Raw genomic sequence first — 18,768 nt, 5'->3', positions numbered from 1 at the left:
AGGAAGTTGGTTCAATGGACTCTAAGCTCATTTCTAGATGTGAGATCTATGATTCCAGACATCTCCAAATTAATTTTGTATCTCAGCAAGAGTACTTTAGTATTATTATTATTTTTTTTGTGTGTGTGTGTGGTACACGGGCCTCTCACTGTTGTGGCCTAGTATTATTGATGCAATTACATCATAATGTCCCAGTCATTGTCCTAGAGTATAGTTTGTAAGAGTAATGATGTTTTTAGTAATATGAACACCCTATGCGGCCTTTGTCTTTTACATTTTTGCAAGATGTTTGTTGGCTCTTTTCTTTAAAATAGTGTCCAGGGTTTACAGATTATACTCATAATAATATTAACCATTAATTTCTTCCTAGATGTAAAAAATTGCTTCTGACATGTATTATAAGTAACCACAATGATTTAAGTAGTCAGAACAAAATAATTCAGAGATGGATGACATAGGGATTCATTCATGCTGCTTACATTAATGTGAATTGGCTGGCATATAAAATGTCATTAGTGAAGGCAAAAAAGATTCCAGAGACAGGTCTACAAATAGTCTATGTATTAGATGAAAACATTCCAAGTAGAGAAAGAAATGTCCCACTTTAATTTGTCATAGACTAAATTAAATATAGAAAGACATATAAACTTTTGTTAAGATTTTTTTGTTTCATGTACAGGGACAGTTGGTCTCAAAAGATTAAAACTGAATACAATCCAGTAGAGAAACAGTAACTTTTTAAATTCACAAAAACCTTTGCAGAGAGGAAAAGGAGAAAATGACCTATGAAATAAATTTAAAACCCTGGAGAATGTTCCTTGGTTTGTCTAGCTCTTGAAGAAGAATCCTATGGACCTTGCTCCTTCATCGTGCTAGAGGTGAGCTCTAAAGGGAGTTAAATTCTCCTCAGTTGCATGTTCCACTTACAGCCATGAGGTCTGAAAAAGGTTTAACAGGAATGGAGGAGGGCTGCAACACAATGATTGCTGTGATTGGCACACGTTATTTATTTTTATGTTATTTTATTTATTTGGGGGGAGGGTGCTTTATTTTAAATGAAGGAAAAAATTCTGATGATGACTTTCCTTGAGTCATTTATTCAAAATTCCATTATCACTTCTGTTGCAGGTTTTAATAATGATACATACATATAGGTTAATGATGCCTTTTTTTTCTACCACTGACATACCAACATTGTTTTTCCTTGTCTTTCACATCAAGTATTACATTATACTCCTGTAGTCATCAAAGTTATTACTATTAGGAGGATTTAAAGTCCTTCTAAAATCAAATGCAAGCAAGCTTCATAATTTCAATAATAAATACAGAGAAAAAATAACTATCATGGAATTTAAGATATATAATGGTCCAGTATATATACATACACATACATGGATATTTATGTATATGCAATTCTTCTTTTAATAAAAATCTATGACCTCAATACATACCACAGTTAAAAGTAGAACCACTGTGACTGAATTGGGAGTAAAGCATTTTGAACTCCTTCTTCCCTCATTCCTGGTGGAGGTCACTGAGACACCACCCAGGTTTGAAAATGAATGATGTAGTCCATGTCCTTTCCACTTTTTATATATGAGGAAACTGAGGCCCGAACATGTTAAAATACTTGGCCCCATCACAGTCACTCACTCACCCACCTAGACTGGGACCTCACCCCAAGTTCAGTGATAGGATAATGGCAAACCCTTTCTTTCTGAATATCCAGAGTCCTGCCTTGTAGTCACCACTGTGCTACTGATTTGGGTCTGTGACCTTGAACACACCCGTTGACCTCATTGAACTGATGTTTTCTTGTCCTAATACAGGAAAGATGATAGGAAATATTAAAACAGGAAAAGGAAGAGCAGATCTTCTACAGGACAGTTTTATTTCTACAAAATGACTTCAGGTGAAATCCTCCAGACATCACCAAAGGCTTCAACTACAGAAAATGAAATGAAACAAAAGCACTAATACGAACTTCAAAGAAAGCAAACAGTAAGAGAGATCCACTGGTAACACTAGTTATCTACAATGGCATATTTCTTAAATACAACATGGAACATTTGCAATAGAACAATGTGTGTTTCACTACTGCAATCCTTTTCCAAAATTTCCATGGTAGTGCCTCTAACAGGAGAGAAATGGGAATGTATTAACCCTTCTTTTTTTCTTTTTTTTTAAATTTAATTTTATTTATTTATTTTTTATACAGCAGGTTCTTATTAGTTATCAGTTTTATACCTATTGGTGTATACATGTCAATCCCAATCTCCCAGTTCATCCCACCACCAGCACCACTGCCCCTGCCGCTTTCCCCCCTTGGTGTCCATACATTTGTTCTCTACGTCTTGTCTCTGTTTCTGCCTTGCACACCAGTTCATCTGCAGCATTTTTCTAGATTCCACATATATGCATTAATATACGGTACTTGTCTTCCTCTGTCTGGCTTACTTCCCCCGTAGGACAGTCTCTAGGTCCATCCGCATCTCTGCAAATGACCCAGTCTCGTTCCTCCTTATTAGCCCTTCTTACTCTAACACCAGCTGAATCTATAAGCTGATTATATTCTCATACTTTATGTACAAATATGTAATCTTTAGCTTCTCAATTTTGCCTTTACTTTTGTAAGTAAAATTATGAATTAACTTTAATAAAAAATAATGTGTCTCTACTTAGCTATACTGCTAAGTTTTACAGCAGGACCATAGGGAGGGGAAGAGGAGGAATAAAGACACAGATAATTCTAAAATAACTTTTCATTATATGATTAAGGATACACATGGAGCCCAGAGGATGGTACAAACATTTTCTCCATGACTCACCTTTCAGATCATGTTAATTGCACCTAAGGTGAGCATAGATGAATCCTTCTTTTCTGTTCTCCTTCGATCCAATGGATTACTATATGCTGATAGGCATTAATAAATATTTTCTGAGGAATTTTAGAATTTTAAAATTAATATCCTGTTATACCCAAATATTTTTGTCATAGAACTTTTATCATGACCTATATAGACAAATAAACATCTAGAGAAATATAGGTTAGATGCACATTAATACATGAATTCAATTTTGCAAACTATTATGTGTTCTTCAAAAAGTTTTGTCTATTGTTAATAAGCAGAAAAATATACAGTGTAAATGCATACACAAAAACTTAAGTAATGATTACATATTAAGAGCAAGACTTTTGCACAAAGAAATATATTTCTACTTGGTTGAATCAGAGAGTAAAAGGGAAAAAAAGAGGCCGGTGGGGTTAAAATGTGCTGAAGGTGGCTTCTGCTAGTTCTTTAGAGTGAGTTGTACACATACCTTCACATCTCTTCCAAGCTCCTCATTCAATGACATCCTGTTGGTAGTTTGCCTAGGTGGGAGGATTTATACCACAGGATTCAGCAAACATTCCAAATCAGGATTTGTTCAACCAATTCTGGAGCACTGATCGTTAAATAGTAATCAACACATCACTGTCTAAGACCCTGAAGAACCTAAAGAGGACCTTAACAAGCCTTCATCTGTTATCAAGACTCCTTAATTTATATCATGTACAGATAGTCTTACTTCACTACTTTTCTTTCCTTCCAGTTGTTTGGGTTTACACATTTAGATGTATTTGCAGCAAATTTAATAGCTAATATGCTGCCTTAAAAATTGTATTGTGCTATATTAAATACCAGAATGTTCCAAGAAAACTATAGTCATATTATGCAGGTTAGGAGAAAATAAATAATAAATACTTGAATAAAGATGAGAATTGAGTTGCAGTAACATCAGCAACATGGCTGAGTAGGAAGCTCTGGACCCTCTTTTCTCCCATAAACACAATTCAGCAATAGCTTATGGACAGATTTCCTTGGTGAAAAATCAGAAAATGTAAATTGTGACAACAGTAACATAAAGTTTGTGTGTTGGGGGAGGAGTCATTAAAGTTTAGAAGTTTTGTATGTGATTGAACTTAAGTTGTTATCAGCTTAAAATAAACTGCTATAGCTATGAGATATTTTATATAAGCCCCCCCATACACATACAAAATACCTATATAGAAGTTGCAGAAAAGAAAAAAGAATCAAAACATATCAATACAAAAAAGTGACAAAACCAAAAAGAAGACAACAAGAGGAGAGACAGAAAAAAAGAACAACAAGACTAACAGAAAACAACTAACAAAATGGCAATTGTATATCCTTTCTTATCAATAACTAAAGTAAATGAGTTAAATGTTCCATCAAAATATATAGAGTGGCTGAATGGCTAAAAAAATAAGACCCAAGAATATGCGGACTACAAGAACATCACTTTAGATTTAAGGACACACACTAACTGACAGTGAAGGCATGAAAAAAGATATTCCATGCAAATAGTAACCAAAAGAGTGTGTAGGTGGCCATACTTATATCAGACAAAGGAAACTTTAAGTTAAAAACTGTTGCAAGAGACAAAGAAAGACATTTTATAATGATAAAAGTGTCAATCCACCAGGAAGCTATAACAATTATAAATGTAAATGCATCTAACATAAGAACATCTAAATATATAAAGCAAATGCTGACAGAACTGAAGGGAGAAATAGAGAGCAATAAAATAATAACAGACTTCAATACCCCACTTTCAATAATGAACAGAACACCCAGAACAGGAAACAGAGGACTCAAATAACACTATAGACCAAATGAACCTAACAGACATGTACAGATGTACAGAACATCCCACCCAGCAGCAGGGGTGTACACATTCTTCTTAAGTGCACGTGGATCTTTCTCCAGGATAGATCACATGTTAGGTCACAAAACAAGTCTTAACAAATTTAAAAAGGTTGAAATCATACCAAGTATGTTTTCTGACCATAACGGTATGAAACTAGAAATCAGTAACAGAAGGAACACTAGAAAATTCACAAATATGTAGAAATTAAACAATGCACTGTTGAACAGCCATTAGGTCGAAGAAGAAATCAAAAGGAAATTAGAAAATACCTTGAGACAAACAAAAACAAAAGCACAACATACCAAAACTTGTGTGATGCAGCAAAAGCAGTACTAAGAGGGAAATTAAAATGCCTGCCTTAAAAAAGAGGAATGATCTCAAATAAGCAACCTAACTTTACAACTCAAGGAACTAGAAAAAGAACAAACTAGGTCCAAAGTTAGTAAAAGGAAAGAAATAACAAAGATTAGAGCAGAAATAAATAAAACAGAAAATAGAAAAACAATAGGAAAAAAAACAATGAAATTGAGTTTTAAGTAAACAAAATTGACAAACCCTGAATTAGACTAAGAAAAAAAGAGAAGACTCAAATAAATAAAATTGGTAATAAAAGAAGAGACATTACAACCGACCCAAAAAGAAAAAGTGTAAGAGACTACTATGAACAATTATATACCAACAAACTGGATAACCCAGAAAAAAATGGATAAATTCTTAGAAACATACAACCTACCAAGACAAAATCATAAAGAAATAGAAAGACTGAACTTACTTATAACTAGTAGGAGATTGAATCAGTAATCAAAAACCTCCCAACAAAGAAAAGCCCAGGACCAGATAGTTTCAGTGGTGAATTCTACCAAACATTTAAAGAAGAACTAACACCAATTCTTCTCAAACTCGTTCAGAAAAATGAAGAAGAGGGAACACTTCCAAACTCATTTTATGAGGCTAGCATTACCCACAAGTCAGACAAAGACACCACAAGAAAAGAGAACTACAGGTCATCCTTGATGAATATATATATATATATATATATATATATATATATATATATATATATATATATATATATATATATATATATATATATATATATATGCAATAATCCTTAACAAACTATTAGCAAACTAAATTTAACAGCACATTAAAAAGATCATACACCATGACCAAGAGGGATTTATCCCTGGGATCCAAGGATGTTTCAACCTATGAAAGTCAATTAATATGCTATACCACATTAACAGAATAAAGCATACAAATCATATGATTGTGTCAGTAGATGCAGAAAACATGTTTGACAAAATTCAACACTGTTTTATGATAAAACTGCTCAACAAACAACAAAGAAATTACCTCAACATAATAAAGACCATAAATGAAAAGCCCACAGTTAACATTATACTCCACAGTAAAAGACAGAAAGTTTTTTCTCTAAGATCAAGAAAGCAAGTATATCCACTCTACAGGTACCACAGCAATTAGGCAAAAAAAAAAAAAAAAAAAGAAAGAAAAGGAATCCAAATTGGAAAGGAAGAAGTAAAATTGTTCCTGTTTGTAGACAGCATCATCTTATATATAGAAAACCCTAAAGACTCCATAAGAAAAAAGCTATTAGAAGTAATAAATGAATTCAGTAGAGTTACAGGATCCAAAATCAACATACAAAAATCAGTTGTGTTTCTGTACACTAACAACGAACTATCTGAAAAGGAACTTAGGAAAACAATCCCATTTACAATAGTGGAACCTTATATTACTTATACTTCATGTTTTATTTTTTTAGTGGCTGTTCTGGGATTTCCAATATACATCCTTAAGTTATCAGAGGCTGCTTTCAAGTATTATGCAACTTTGCATACAGTGTAACAACTTATACTTTTTCTTTCCTCCCTCAAATCTTTGTGCTATCTTTGTTATACATGTTACTTCTATATATGTTATAAACTCCACAGTGCATAATACATTGTTACTACTTTTGCTTTAGACAATTATCTTTTAAAATGGTTAAAAATAAAGAAAAGCATCTTCTATATTTATCTTCCTTTTTACCGTATCTAGATATCTTTACTTCTTTGTGTGGAGCCACATTTCCTTCTGGTATCGTATTCCTTCAAACTAGAAAGCTTCCTTAAACATCCCTTGCAGTGCAAGTCTTTGGCAATGAATTCTCTCAGCTTTTGTTTGTCTGAAGAAGTCTTTATTTTATTCATTTTAAAAAGATATATTCATTGGGTAGAGAATCTGGGTTGACAATTTTTTTCTTTAAATACTCTGAAGATGTCACTCTACGATTTTCTGGTTTGCATAGTTTCTGAAGGGAATTTTGCTGATGAGTATGTTTCACTCTCACTGCCTTCAAGATTTTCTCTCTATCCTTGATTTTCAGCATTTTTACTGTGACATGTTCTGGTTCTGGTGGCGTTTGTTTGTTTGTTTGTTTTTAATTCTCTGGGATACTTGGATCTGTTTGTTTTCTTTCATTAAATTTGGAAAATTCTGTGAATTCGTTTGGACAACATGTCGAAACCAGCAAGAGAACCTTGAATTGCAATGGATTGAAGCAAAGTAGAAGTTTGTTTCTCTCTCATAAAAAGAGTCAGAATGTAGGCAGTCCAGAACTTTCATGGCAGGTGGATCATCATCAAGGGCCAAATTATTTTTATTTTTTGTTTTACAACATTTTTACGGTGCCTTAGGGTCTAACATGGGTGCCTGAGTCTCAGTCATTATTTCAGCATTCCAGCCAGCAGAAAAAAGAAAAAAAATGGGAGAAGGGAGAAGAATGTCCCCTCCCTTTAAAGACACCTAAGAAACTTCTTGGAAGTCTCATCTGATAATTCTGCTTATGTCTCTTGGCTAGAACTTAGTCACATTGCCCACACTGGACACAAGGAAGACAGAAATATACTTTTTATTCTGGATGGCCACGTAACCAGCTAAAACTCAAGAGGTCTCTAAGAAAATAATAAGGAATATATAGTAAGGTAGGAGGCAGGTAGCAGTCTTTTCCACAGCTGTGCATGAAAGCCATGTCTATAGCTTTTAAAAACTACAGATAGCTGGTGTTTCAATTACCTATTGCTATGTAACGACCACTCCAAAACATAGTGGTTGAAAAATAACAATATTTTCTTATTTCTCATAATTCTGTGCTTGGCTAGGCTCAGTTGAACAGTTTTCCTAATCTACATGGTGTCTGCTGAGATCACGCATGAGGCTGATTTCAGAGGAGAGCTTGGCCAGCACTGGAATATAAAAGACAGCTTTGCCCATGTGTCTGGGGTCTTGGTAGGGAAGACTGGGGTGTCCAGAAGGCTGCAATATCTCCTTCTTTCTCCATCAGGAGAGCCAGGTCTCTCTACATGGTGGTGAAAAAGGCTCTAAGAAAGTAGGTATAAGATGCCAAGTGTCTGAAAGCCTAGGTCCAGAGCTGTCATGATGGTACTTCTATTGCATTCTATTGGTCAAAGCAAGTCACAAGGTTATCCCAGATACAAGAGCAGGAGAAAGAGACTCCGCCTTTGTATCGTAGGTGAGGCAAGTGCACAGAATGAGAGGACGAGTTGCTGGTGGCCATCTTTGGACTCAGATCACTACTTCACTTAGAGATTCTCCATAGGCTAGGAGTTTGCTCAAGTTGTCTGTTCTTAGAATGAAAGGAAGAGAGGAAACTCATAGGTGGTTGGGTTTATGCACAAGAGTAAGAATCACTGACTCACTCTGGTATCACTGCCAGAATCTCAGCAGACAAGATCTTGGAAGCGGCACAAGAAGTACACATAATTTCTACATAGAGAAGCTCCTAAAGCAACGAAATTATTCTCAGATGGTGTTGTCAGCAGTTTAAACTCGTATAACCTTTCTAGGTAATAGTCTTTAAAATGTGTGTCCCATTGACTCAGTAATCCCAATTTTAAAGACTCTATCTTAAGCACATATTTTAACAAGTGTGAACAAAGATGTGTAATGCAGTGTTTTGTATATGGATGCAAAACTGGAAATAATTGAATATTTATTAGAAATGGGAGATTTATTTAGAGGGTTAATAGAATACACTTCAGTTTTAAAAAATAATAAAGTGTGAGAGGTCTTCACCATATCTGAAGTAAAATCAGCCTAAAAAGGAGACTATAATATTGTATGTGTATAAATTGTATATAATTTCATTTTTTTGCAAAATTATGCATAAGAAAATGTCTGGAAAAATATATATTAACAGTGGTCATATTATGGTTTCTATTACTTTTTCTCAGTTGTATTTTCTAAACAAAAATTTTTTACAATAAACAAGCATTATTAATGTACTAAAATAATATTATATACAATATTAAATACTAAAGCAGTTGCATAGTATCCACTTGGCTTGGTTTATGTTTTCCAAACATAACCATGTGAGTAACTTTATGTGAGTTCTTGTTGTTCTTCCCAAGGAACAGAGAATTATATTCAAACATTCCCTTTCTGGACATAATTTTAATTTGTGAGCCCTGCCATCTGTGTGAGGCTTGTTGCATCACTCCTTACTAGAGGTTATTGTTCAGGCTTTCACACTTTGGAATAATTACAACAGAATAACCTTGAAGTTATCACCTCTAATAGCAAAAGAAAGCAAGGTCCTGGGAATCTGAATATCTTCTAAACCAGCATAGAAAGCCAGAGAATCAAAAGGAATGAGAGTCAGGATGTAAAGATTTATTATGCTAAAACATCATTTCAAAAGGTCAAAATTCCACATTATTTCATTAGGTTTGAAGTAACTCATGAAGGCCTTCCCACTTATCACGTGTCCAGTTTAGGGAGGTTGTTAAATGAAATAGGAGGCATGTCCCCTGGAGAAAGAGAGAGAGAGAGAGAGAGAGAGGGAGGGAGGGAGAGAGAGAAAGAAAGAACACAGACACAGAAGAAAGCCACCAGGAGCCCTTACAAAGTAACCCACCCACAGACACTGACACAAGGGTCCCAAGCAGGCAGAGTTTACAGAGAGCTCATTTTTAATCTTCAAGACTCAATCCAAATTCTGATCTTAAAATTCTCTCTAACCTCTGCAAATCTAACTACCATCATTGTTATACTCCTGTCTTCTTAATGTAAGGGCTGGCTATCTATTTGATACCATCTAAATATTACTTTGAATTTGAATTGGTATCTTCAATATTCTACTTTGGGTTGTTACTTCTTTTTTCGTTTTATTATAAAATCATTTCATATTAAAATTTACATAAGTAACGTTCAAATATATTTTCATCAAAATGCAAAATAACAAAGAGGAACGTTGTTGAGCACTTACTCTATGTCAGGCATTTAAAAAAATGTACACATACTTCTTCAATTCTTGCAACGATTCTATGAGGTAGCTTATGTTATCGTCTTCATTTTGCTTAAGGAAAGCAGGGTACACAGAGGTGAAGTAATTGGCCCAGAATGTCTCCAGAGCTAGAACTCTTAACCTCTATATTATACTATTTCTCATTAATATAAGATAACGTGGAATAAAACTGGGAATGGTACCTGCACAATTATGTAAGACAGCCCTGTCTGTGTGACTCTCTGGTCATTTGTCTTTCCAGAGCTTCATCAATTCATTTGCATGTTCATTTACATGTATGAGTACCAGGTATGAGTCTCACTCCATAAACTATGCATGTACAAAGTAATTTTTCTATAACTGAACTTAATTGGGCTAATTTTTCTTATGGCACAAACATATTCTTTTTTAATTCCACATCTTCTTGACACCTTTTCCTGGATTGTCTGTAGGTTCTTCAGGGGATGCCAGGTAGTACATTATGGGGAACCCTCGGGGGTCTCCATCCTGAGACATGCATAGTTCCATCCGATCCTGATTCAGAAGGATCCCGGTTAGTGACAGAGAGGCCCCTCCAGATCTGTGTCTTTCTTAGCTATTCCTGCATCCCGCAAAAGCAGACTTAAAATGATCCCACTGCTCCCAAACACCCCTTGGGCTGCAGTAGGAAACCAGGTGGGGCTGCAGAAGGCCCTTCACCACCCAAGCACTCCTACTCAAGTGCTCCTGCATCCTCTTGCAGCAGGGGGAGTTCTGGGGCCTTGTCTTAGAACCCTTACCTGGGAAGGTCCATGGGAAAGCAGCCCAGGGTCACTGGCACTGGATTCCTCAAATGTTGCTAGAGCTTCTATTATTTCTCTTCTCCTCTCCCCTTCCTCTCTGACATGGTGAGAGGCTCTGTCTTAATGGATATGTAACTCGTTTACCTTATTTCTTTGATGCTTATATTCTCCCACTTCAGGGAAAAAAATTGCTCTGGTTGTGTTTTACCAAATCCTCGAAACTCAAAAGCCAAGATTTAGAAAACGGTTATAAGGTTTCACCATTATATGTAAGGATTATGATAGGATTCTTTTATGTAATCTTTACCAAGCTAAGGTGGCATCCTTTTACTATCTGTTGAGACTTCTACTATTATCAAGAATGGGAGTTGAATTGTATCAAATGCTTTCTAAGCATCTATTGAGATGACCATATATTTTCCCTTAGATACGTTCTAAAGTAGTAAATCACATTAATAGATAAGCATCTATTCAGTCTTCTGCACTTCTGAGAAAAGGTCTCCTTTGTCCTGAATTATCAGCCTTTTCATATGCTGGTGGTTCATTGAGTCACTGAGATTTTGAAAACCCGTGATTGAGTTTGAGCATTTTGTAGGTGCCTGACTCTGATCAAGTCACTTAATTTTCATTAACTTTAGTTCCCTCAAGTGCAATATGAGTACTTCCATCCTAGTCACAAAGTAGGTGTTAGGATTAGGTGAAATTGTAAAATTCTTATACAGTAAAAAAAAAAAAAAAAAGAAAAAAGAAGAAAATGTTGTACAGATATCATTTATTACTTCAGGTATTCAAGAGAACTGAGTGATTATACTTGTATCCCCCAGATGGTAAGCATGAGCTACCTAGCATGCCATTAATGAGGATGAACTAGTGCATTGAATTACCACTTTGTGCAACTCTCCTTTTTTCTAGTGGCATTGGCTCCGTCCACCAAATGCGTTAGGAGCCCAAGGCACACAGGATGATAAGTTAATTTTCCCTAAGACTGCATCAATGTTAGAAATGCTATCATGGCTTTGTCTGAGGGTCCAGGGATACCGACCAATAGTTCTTGGTTAGTAGCTGGAGCTACTTCTTCAAGAATAAAGACTGTATTTTGATGGGTAGAAAGAAAATGGCCCGTGGGATGATATTTTGAACGTTGACCACTAGATGGCATTATGAGCCTATCAGAATTGTTTTAATGAGGCATTTATTCACCAGTTAAATACTAATTAGTTAAAGAAAGGTATTAGTAAACGGAAGTTAGTGATAATGACAGCACTATCTTTGAGAAAGCTGTTTGTCCTCCTTGTCTGAATATCAGCTAAAGGTAGCAATAATATCTAGAGACAATGTTATTTAGCCCTCATTTCAAAACAATCATCTCCATAAGGAAAATAAGTACACTAAAGCAAATGGAAAGGATATACTCTTAGAAACAAAAAGTCAGTGAGAAATTCTATCAAAAAAAAAAAACTAAACATATTTTTGTTCTCAACTGAATTGCCTAAACACTTTGTGAGATAAATGAATTCCAAAAGAGTTTAGATAACTTGGCTTAAAAAGGAAGTGGGTAGGATGACAATGAGGAAATAATTTTAGGTTTAACTCAGAGAGGGCTGCTTCTTCTGTCATCTCTTTGGGGTTGCTTTTGGCAACGGAACACTTAGATGGTTGGAATTTAGGTAGTAATAAAAACAAATATTCGAATGATTATTAATTCTTATTTTAATTCATATTAAATATCATGACAGGAAGTAACTGAACTTAAAGCTAGGACTTCTTTGTTGGGGACACTGATAGTAGCATTTACTCACGCTAAACAAACACTGGCTTTTCTGGTTTATTCTTCTGCTTTCCTGTCATCTCATTTATCCCCTCCATGCATCTCCACTTCCTCCAGTACACCTCTACAGGTTTCCCCAGCTATCAGAAAGTAGAGTTCGTATGGACCCTTTCACAAGCCACGATGCTGTAAAGCAAAGAAGCAATTACCTTTGGACACATCTTGCTAATGGAGGCACAAAATAAATGGAGATAAAGCACAGATGCTCACAGACACAGTTCAAAGCTATGGTGGCTGCTTGCTGAGATCCTGAGTGTGGTTCTGGGGAAGGAGCTTGATGAGGCCATTCTCCCTATTCTGGGTGCACAGATGCCTCTACTAAGGCTCAATGCAAAACAAATGCTGGGGTCTTCGCTGGTGGCGCAGTAGTTGAGAATCCGCCTGCCAATGCAGGGGACATGTAGGTTTGATCCTTGGCCCAGGAAGATCCCAGGTGCCACAGAGCAACTAAGCCCATGCACCACAACTACTGAGCCCATACGACACAACTACTGAGGCCCACACACCTAGAGCCCATGCTACGCAACAAGAGAAGCCACTGCAATAAGAGCCCTGAAATTATTCTGGAATTTCAGGGTTTTTTGTTTGTTTGTTTGTTTTTGTTTTTTTAAATACAGCCCACAACGAAGAGTAGCCCCCGCTTGCCACAAGTAGAGAAAGCCCATAGTAGAGAAAGCACAGCAAGGAAGACCCAATGCAGCCAAAAAAAAAAAAAAAAAATTTAATTAATTAAAAAAAAAAACCAAAAAGCAAACGCTGAATGCTATTTTTGCTTTTTACCTTTTATCGTAAAAGCAAAAATCCTCTTCAGATTTCTTTCTGTTAGAAACAATAGGTACTAATTCAGGTCTTTTGTAAAAGCAAATTGGCTTAGAGAGAACTTTTGAAAATCGGGGGATACCTGCACTCACTCTCATAGTATTTTAAAGAATGAAACACCTCTCTCTTTAATCTCTTGAGAAAGAAAGAAGACTCCCAAGTTGGCAGCTCACACTGCTCAGAGTGAAATACAGTGGTCTGTGGGTGCCGGAATCATGCCTGTCATACTGTCCCCAATACACACATGTATAACATCGGCTGTAAGCACAGCTTGTGTCTGGTCCTCAGTCCTACTTGGAATGTTTGAGACGATTGCCTATTAGTGATCTCTTTACAACTATGAAATAGTAGACTTTTCATCAACAATTATTTCATAATTTATATACATAGACAGGCTTGATAAGGAAGAGACCAATTTCTAATGGCCAGGGAGTTTTAGGAAAGAAGAAAAAGAAGGAGAAGAAATACTCCCAAAGAATTACTAGTGCATAGTAATCCATTATCTAGAGCTGAGATCTGATAGGAAAGTTCATAGATGTCAAGGATTCTAAGAAAATATATTTACACAGTTTTCTTGGGTCACATTTTTGGCTTCAAACTTTATTTCACGGTTTTCAGGAATTCTGTCTTCACAGTGAATCAGTAAATGGTCAACATTTAAGACATGCCACTCTTCTGAAATCAATCAAAATTCAAGTAGAACATTCTTAGTCAAGTGTTGAGTCATGCTGACTAAGAGGCAATGGTGCAGGGAGGTGGGAGAGAGGATTGAGGCCCTCACAGAAGTCACTTGAATAACAACAGCTTCATTCTAGGACTGGAGAGCTCTCTAGGTCCAGGAGTCAGAGTTCCTAACCAATGGGAGAGACAGAAGCTTGAACAGCCCCCTTCATTTCAGTGGGAGAAAAATCTCTGGAATGTTATTTGCATAACTGTGACCTCAATTCAATACAACATGTCCAAGCAGGTAAGACAGAATCCACTATACTGGAGGTCGAAGTCTCAAGGGTATATTTTTAACATTTCCATTACAGAAATTCTTATCATGGGATAATGTTCTCATCTACACAAGGTGAGACTATAAGGTAATGTGATTCATTTAACAAAAACAACAAGCAGGGGCTTCCCTGGTGGCTCAGTGGTTGAGAGTCCGCCTGCCAATGCAGGGGACACGGGTTTGTGCCCCAGTCCGGGAAGATCCCACATGCCTTGGAGCGGCTGGGCCCCGCGAGCCATGGCCGCTCAGCCTGCGCGTCCGGAGCCTGTGCTCCACAACGGGAGAGACCACGACAGTGAGAGGCCCGCGTACCGCAAAACAAAACAAAACAAACAAACAAACAAAAAAAAAAACAAGCATAACAGAATGTATGCAATCAGATGAATGTGGGCTATTGTCTTTGGAAAATAGATTTGAATTTTGGAAACAGCCAAAATGTCAGTAGCTTGGAGGTAGTGCAAGGGAGAACTCTTAAAAAGCTGAATAATAGGGAAGATTGAAGCTGCAGTGCGCAATCTTTTTTTTCAAATAGGAGCTTCTTTTGGTTTTCACAAAGACCTTCCCTGCCTGAGGTAAGGTAGCTTGAGACAGAGAGCTGTTATTTGTGATATGGTCATGTGTGGATATTCCATGAGAAAGCATGCACAACTTGGATAGTCAACTTGATACACCTTGAAAAGACTTAATACATGATAATTGCATAGACTAATTGAGGATGTCTATATCTAAAGAATTGAGATTTTGAGTCACGTTCTGTTATAAGGAATTCCAAGGATCCACTGAATTTATCCTATTTATTCTGGAATTTCAGTTTTCTTTGTTTGTTTGTTTTTGTTTTGATTAATACAGCCCAATAGTCTAGGTATATGTTCTGAGATTGTTTCTTAATGTGAAATTTGCCTTATTCTTTGCATTTAGGATAATTGGATTTGGCTTATAAGAAACATGAGAAAAGAAGATTTACAAGAAACCTATGCTAGATTTAAGATCTTCTACAGAGAACTGACTTAATGTGGTCTCCATCTTCTCAACTGACAGAATCCCATGATTTGGACTAATAGAGCAAAATGAGAGAATTGGATTAGATGTAAAATGTTTCTAGAAAAAACTCTGAGTCTTCTGCCCTGATGATCTATGAGTAGGAAATGTGATAATACAGCAGCCTACCCAGAGAGTTTTTAAATTCCATGCTGCCCATTTTCAGAAGAAATAATGACTTCCCAACTGGAGAGTCACCATGTTTATCACTTACAGAGGCTGGGTACTTGGCAATCTCGACCAAAATATTAGCTAAGGATACCTGGGAAATAAAGGAAAGCCTTCCTTGTTGATATTTGAAAATTACAGCAAGTCTTGATGTGGCTTTGAGTTATGTATCACCTATATGATCTATTGTAATTAGCTATATATATGACATATAACTGTACATATGACACATATGCACACGACAGATATGTGTAGATGTATATTACCTATATGAAAGAATATTTGGAAAATTTTCTTTTCAAGCAAGTATTTCTGTAGATTTGGAGACAATTTTCTTGCTCCACAATTGTGTATTTCTCCTCTTATTCAAAATACTCTTCCATGTAAGAAAGTGACCAAGGGGACTTCCCTGGCAGTCCAGTGGTTAAGACTCTGTGCTTTCACGGCAGGGGGTGCGGGTTCGATCCCTAGTCAGGGAATTAAGATCCTGCATGCCGCGCGACGTGGCCAACAAAAAAAAAAAAAAAGAAGAAAAAAAGAAAGTGACTAAAATGCAGTTGTCTTCCTCATCAAAGGAAATTAGATTATTTATATTATAAGTCTCCCTCTCTCCAAGTCAAACAATATTAGCCTCCCGTTTCATCCTAAAACAAAAAAGCCTTCAGGAGCAGGAGTGAAGGGGCCACAGGAAAGAGGTACACTGGAAAGAACCCTGATATGTGGGACCCATTTCCACCTTTGCCCTGGAGCAGCTGTGTGCCTTTGGGCAAATCATATGACCTCTTAGCGCTTCAGCTTCCTGGTCTGTAGAATGTAGAGTTGAACCAGAAAGTTTCTTAGGCGTGTGTGCACAGAAGAATCACGTGTGTCTACCCAGTGTGCACAGAAGAATCACCTACAGTCTTCAAAAGAGATGAGTTCCTTGAAATAGGTAATGGTATTTTAAACCCAGAGCTTACCACAGGACATGACATGTAGTTAAGGTTGCCAGATTTAGCCAATAAAAACCCAGGATGTTCAGTTAAATTTGGATTTCAGATAAATGATGAATACATTTTTAAGATGAGTATGTCCCAAATATTTATCTGACAACCTGACACATGAAGGAAGTCAAAGTTCGTTCATGTGATGAACTTACATCATCAAGCCTCTACTGGTGGGAATTTTAGATAAAGAATGGGAAGTGGTAGGGGATGTGTGTTTCAGTAGTTTTTCGGTCATACCACATGGGGAGTCTCTTGCTTTTGTTTTTTTTCAAGCTTTATCAGCCTTGATTGGAGTACTTTTTCAACATTCGACAAGAACTATATCAATTGGAATGCTTTAGGCTGTGAGTAAAGTATAGCTCAACTAAAATAGTTCAAACGATAAGGAAATTTATGGATTTACTTAACAAGAGGTCTGGAGCTGAGATGAAGCCATCAAGAACCCAGGTGTTTCCATCTTCTTTCTGCTGGGACATCCTAGGTGTGTTGGCTTTCACCTTCAGGACATTAGAGGGGAAAAGGAAAAACAGTATTTTTTTTTTTTTTTTTGGCCGTGCCATGTGGTTTGTGGGACCTTAGTTCCCCGACCAGGGATCAAACCCATGCCCCCTGCAGTGGAAACAAGTGGAGTCCTAACTACTGGCCTGCCAGGGAAGTCTCTATACATGTACCTTTTTAACTGAAGGGAAAGGAAAACATTTCCAAGGGTTTTCTATCTCCAGAATACTTCCCGTTCAAACACATTGGCCAGAATTGGGTCACATGCCCGTGCACTAGCCCAAAGGGAGGCTGGAATGCAAATTTCAGATGTTTTCACTCTTCCTGATAGGAGGCAGGTTCTGTAAGTAATGAAGGAAATGCTTGGAAATAAATATTGTGGAGGCAACTGAGTGTCATCCCTAACTGTCACATCTGGGATAAGCCTCTTCTGTTTTTTAAGCCTTTTCAATGACTCCAACACACTGACGGATTCTTGCCTGGTGGACCAGTCTGAAGGCGCAGGGAATGCCTCACAGTTTTAGGTGTTGTTCTCTTGAAGGCCTTTGTGCATTAAACCCTGACCCAAAACAAAGACACATTTATGTTGGTCCCAACATAGCCCTTTAAATGTGTTCTCCTTTAGCCAGAATGATTAGAACTTCAAATTTCACAATCACTTTCCTTTTTGCCCAGAAAAATATTTTTTAAACTTGAAGAATACTTTTTCTTTTACCCATTATTCACTTCAACTTTTCATGCCAAGCACATGGCACAATATCCCATTGAGTACACGCACAACAATCTTCGAAATGGCAGAATCCTCGTTTCAGAGGGGACTTTCTTTCAGTTGGATTTCATCCAAGTGTACTTTCATTCTTAAGTATGCTATTAGAAGGAAGGTAAAACAGATAACGATTTTCTTTTGATGCTCAAGATTGCCCAAGATTTTCAAAGTGCTCCGCACACTGATTTTAACCTCTCATCACTTCGGTCGGCGAAGCAGGCCAACATGCAGTGTTTCAGTGTGGGGAATACTTAACTAGTCTCAAGACCTGCAAAAGAGGTTTGGCCCTGATTTTCACACAACGTTATATACTTTTGTTCACCATGTCACTGGGGTAGATTCTTTCACAATGCTCCTAAAGCACAGATATTAAAGTGCATTTTCTCACAGCTTACATAAACTTCCAAGTGGTGTACAAAATAAGTTTTAAATGCTACATATGGAGAAAAGAGAAGAGAAAGAAAACTAGTATTTAATGAATAGCTCTGCTATTCAAGACATGATGCTAAATGTCTGACATCTTTACATTTATATAATCTTGAAAACAACTTTTTGAGTTATTTTACAGGCTATTGATTCACCCAAGGTTATACAATCTAATGAACATCAGAGACAGAATGAGAATTACTGCCAAAGACTATTCCTGCAAAGGAAGTGATGTGGAGTTTTTACAAACACATGCTTGATAAGGTAGTTTTTTCTTAGTCTTGGCCTGTTTATTAAAATAGAATTTCTGTTTAGGGTTGAGTTGCAGAACAAGCTTTAAATCCAAAACAGCACTCTCGTGATCATTAGCAGGATATCCAATCAGTGATATTTTCTTCAGAAAGATTTGTACATTTTCTCCTGCCCACTGGTAAGGATA

Source organism: Mesoplodon densirostris, chromosome 20 (genome assembly GCF_025265405.1).
Source record: "Mesoplodon densirostris isolate mMesDen1 chromosome 20, mMesDen1 primary haplotype, whole genome shotgun sequence".
In the NCBI taxonomy this organism is placed as follows: Eukaryota; Metazoa; Chordata; class Mammalia; order Artiodactyla; family Ziphiidae; genus Mesoplodon; species Mesoplodon densirostris.
The sequence above is the reverse complement of the archived record's forward strand: the minus strand, read 5'-3'. Positions refer to the sequence as shown.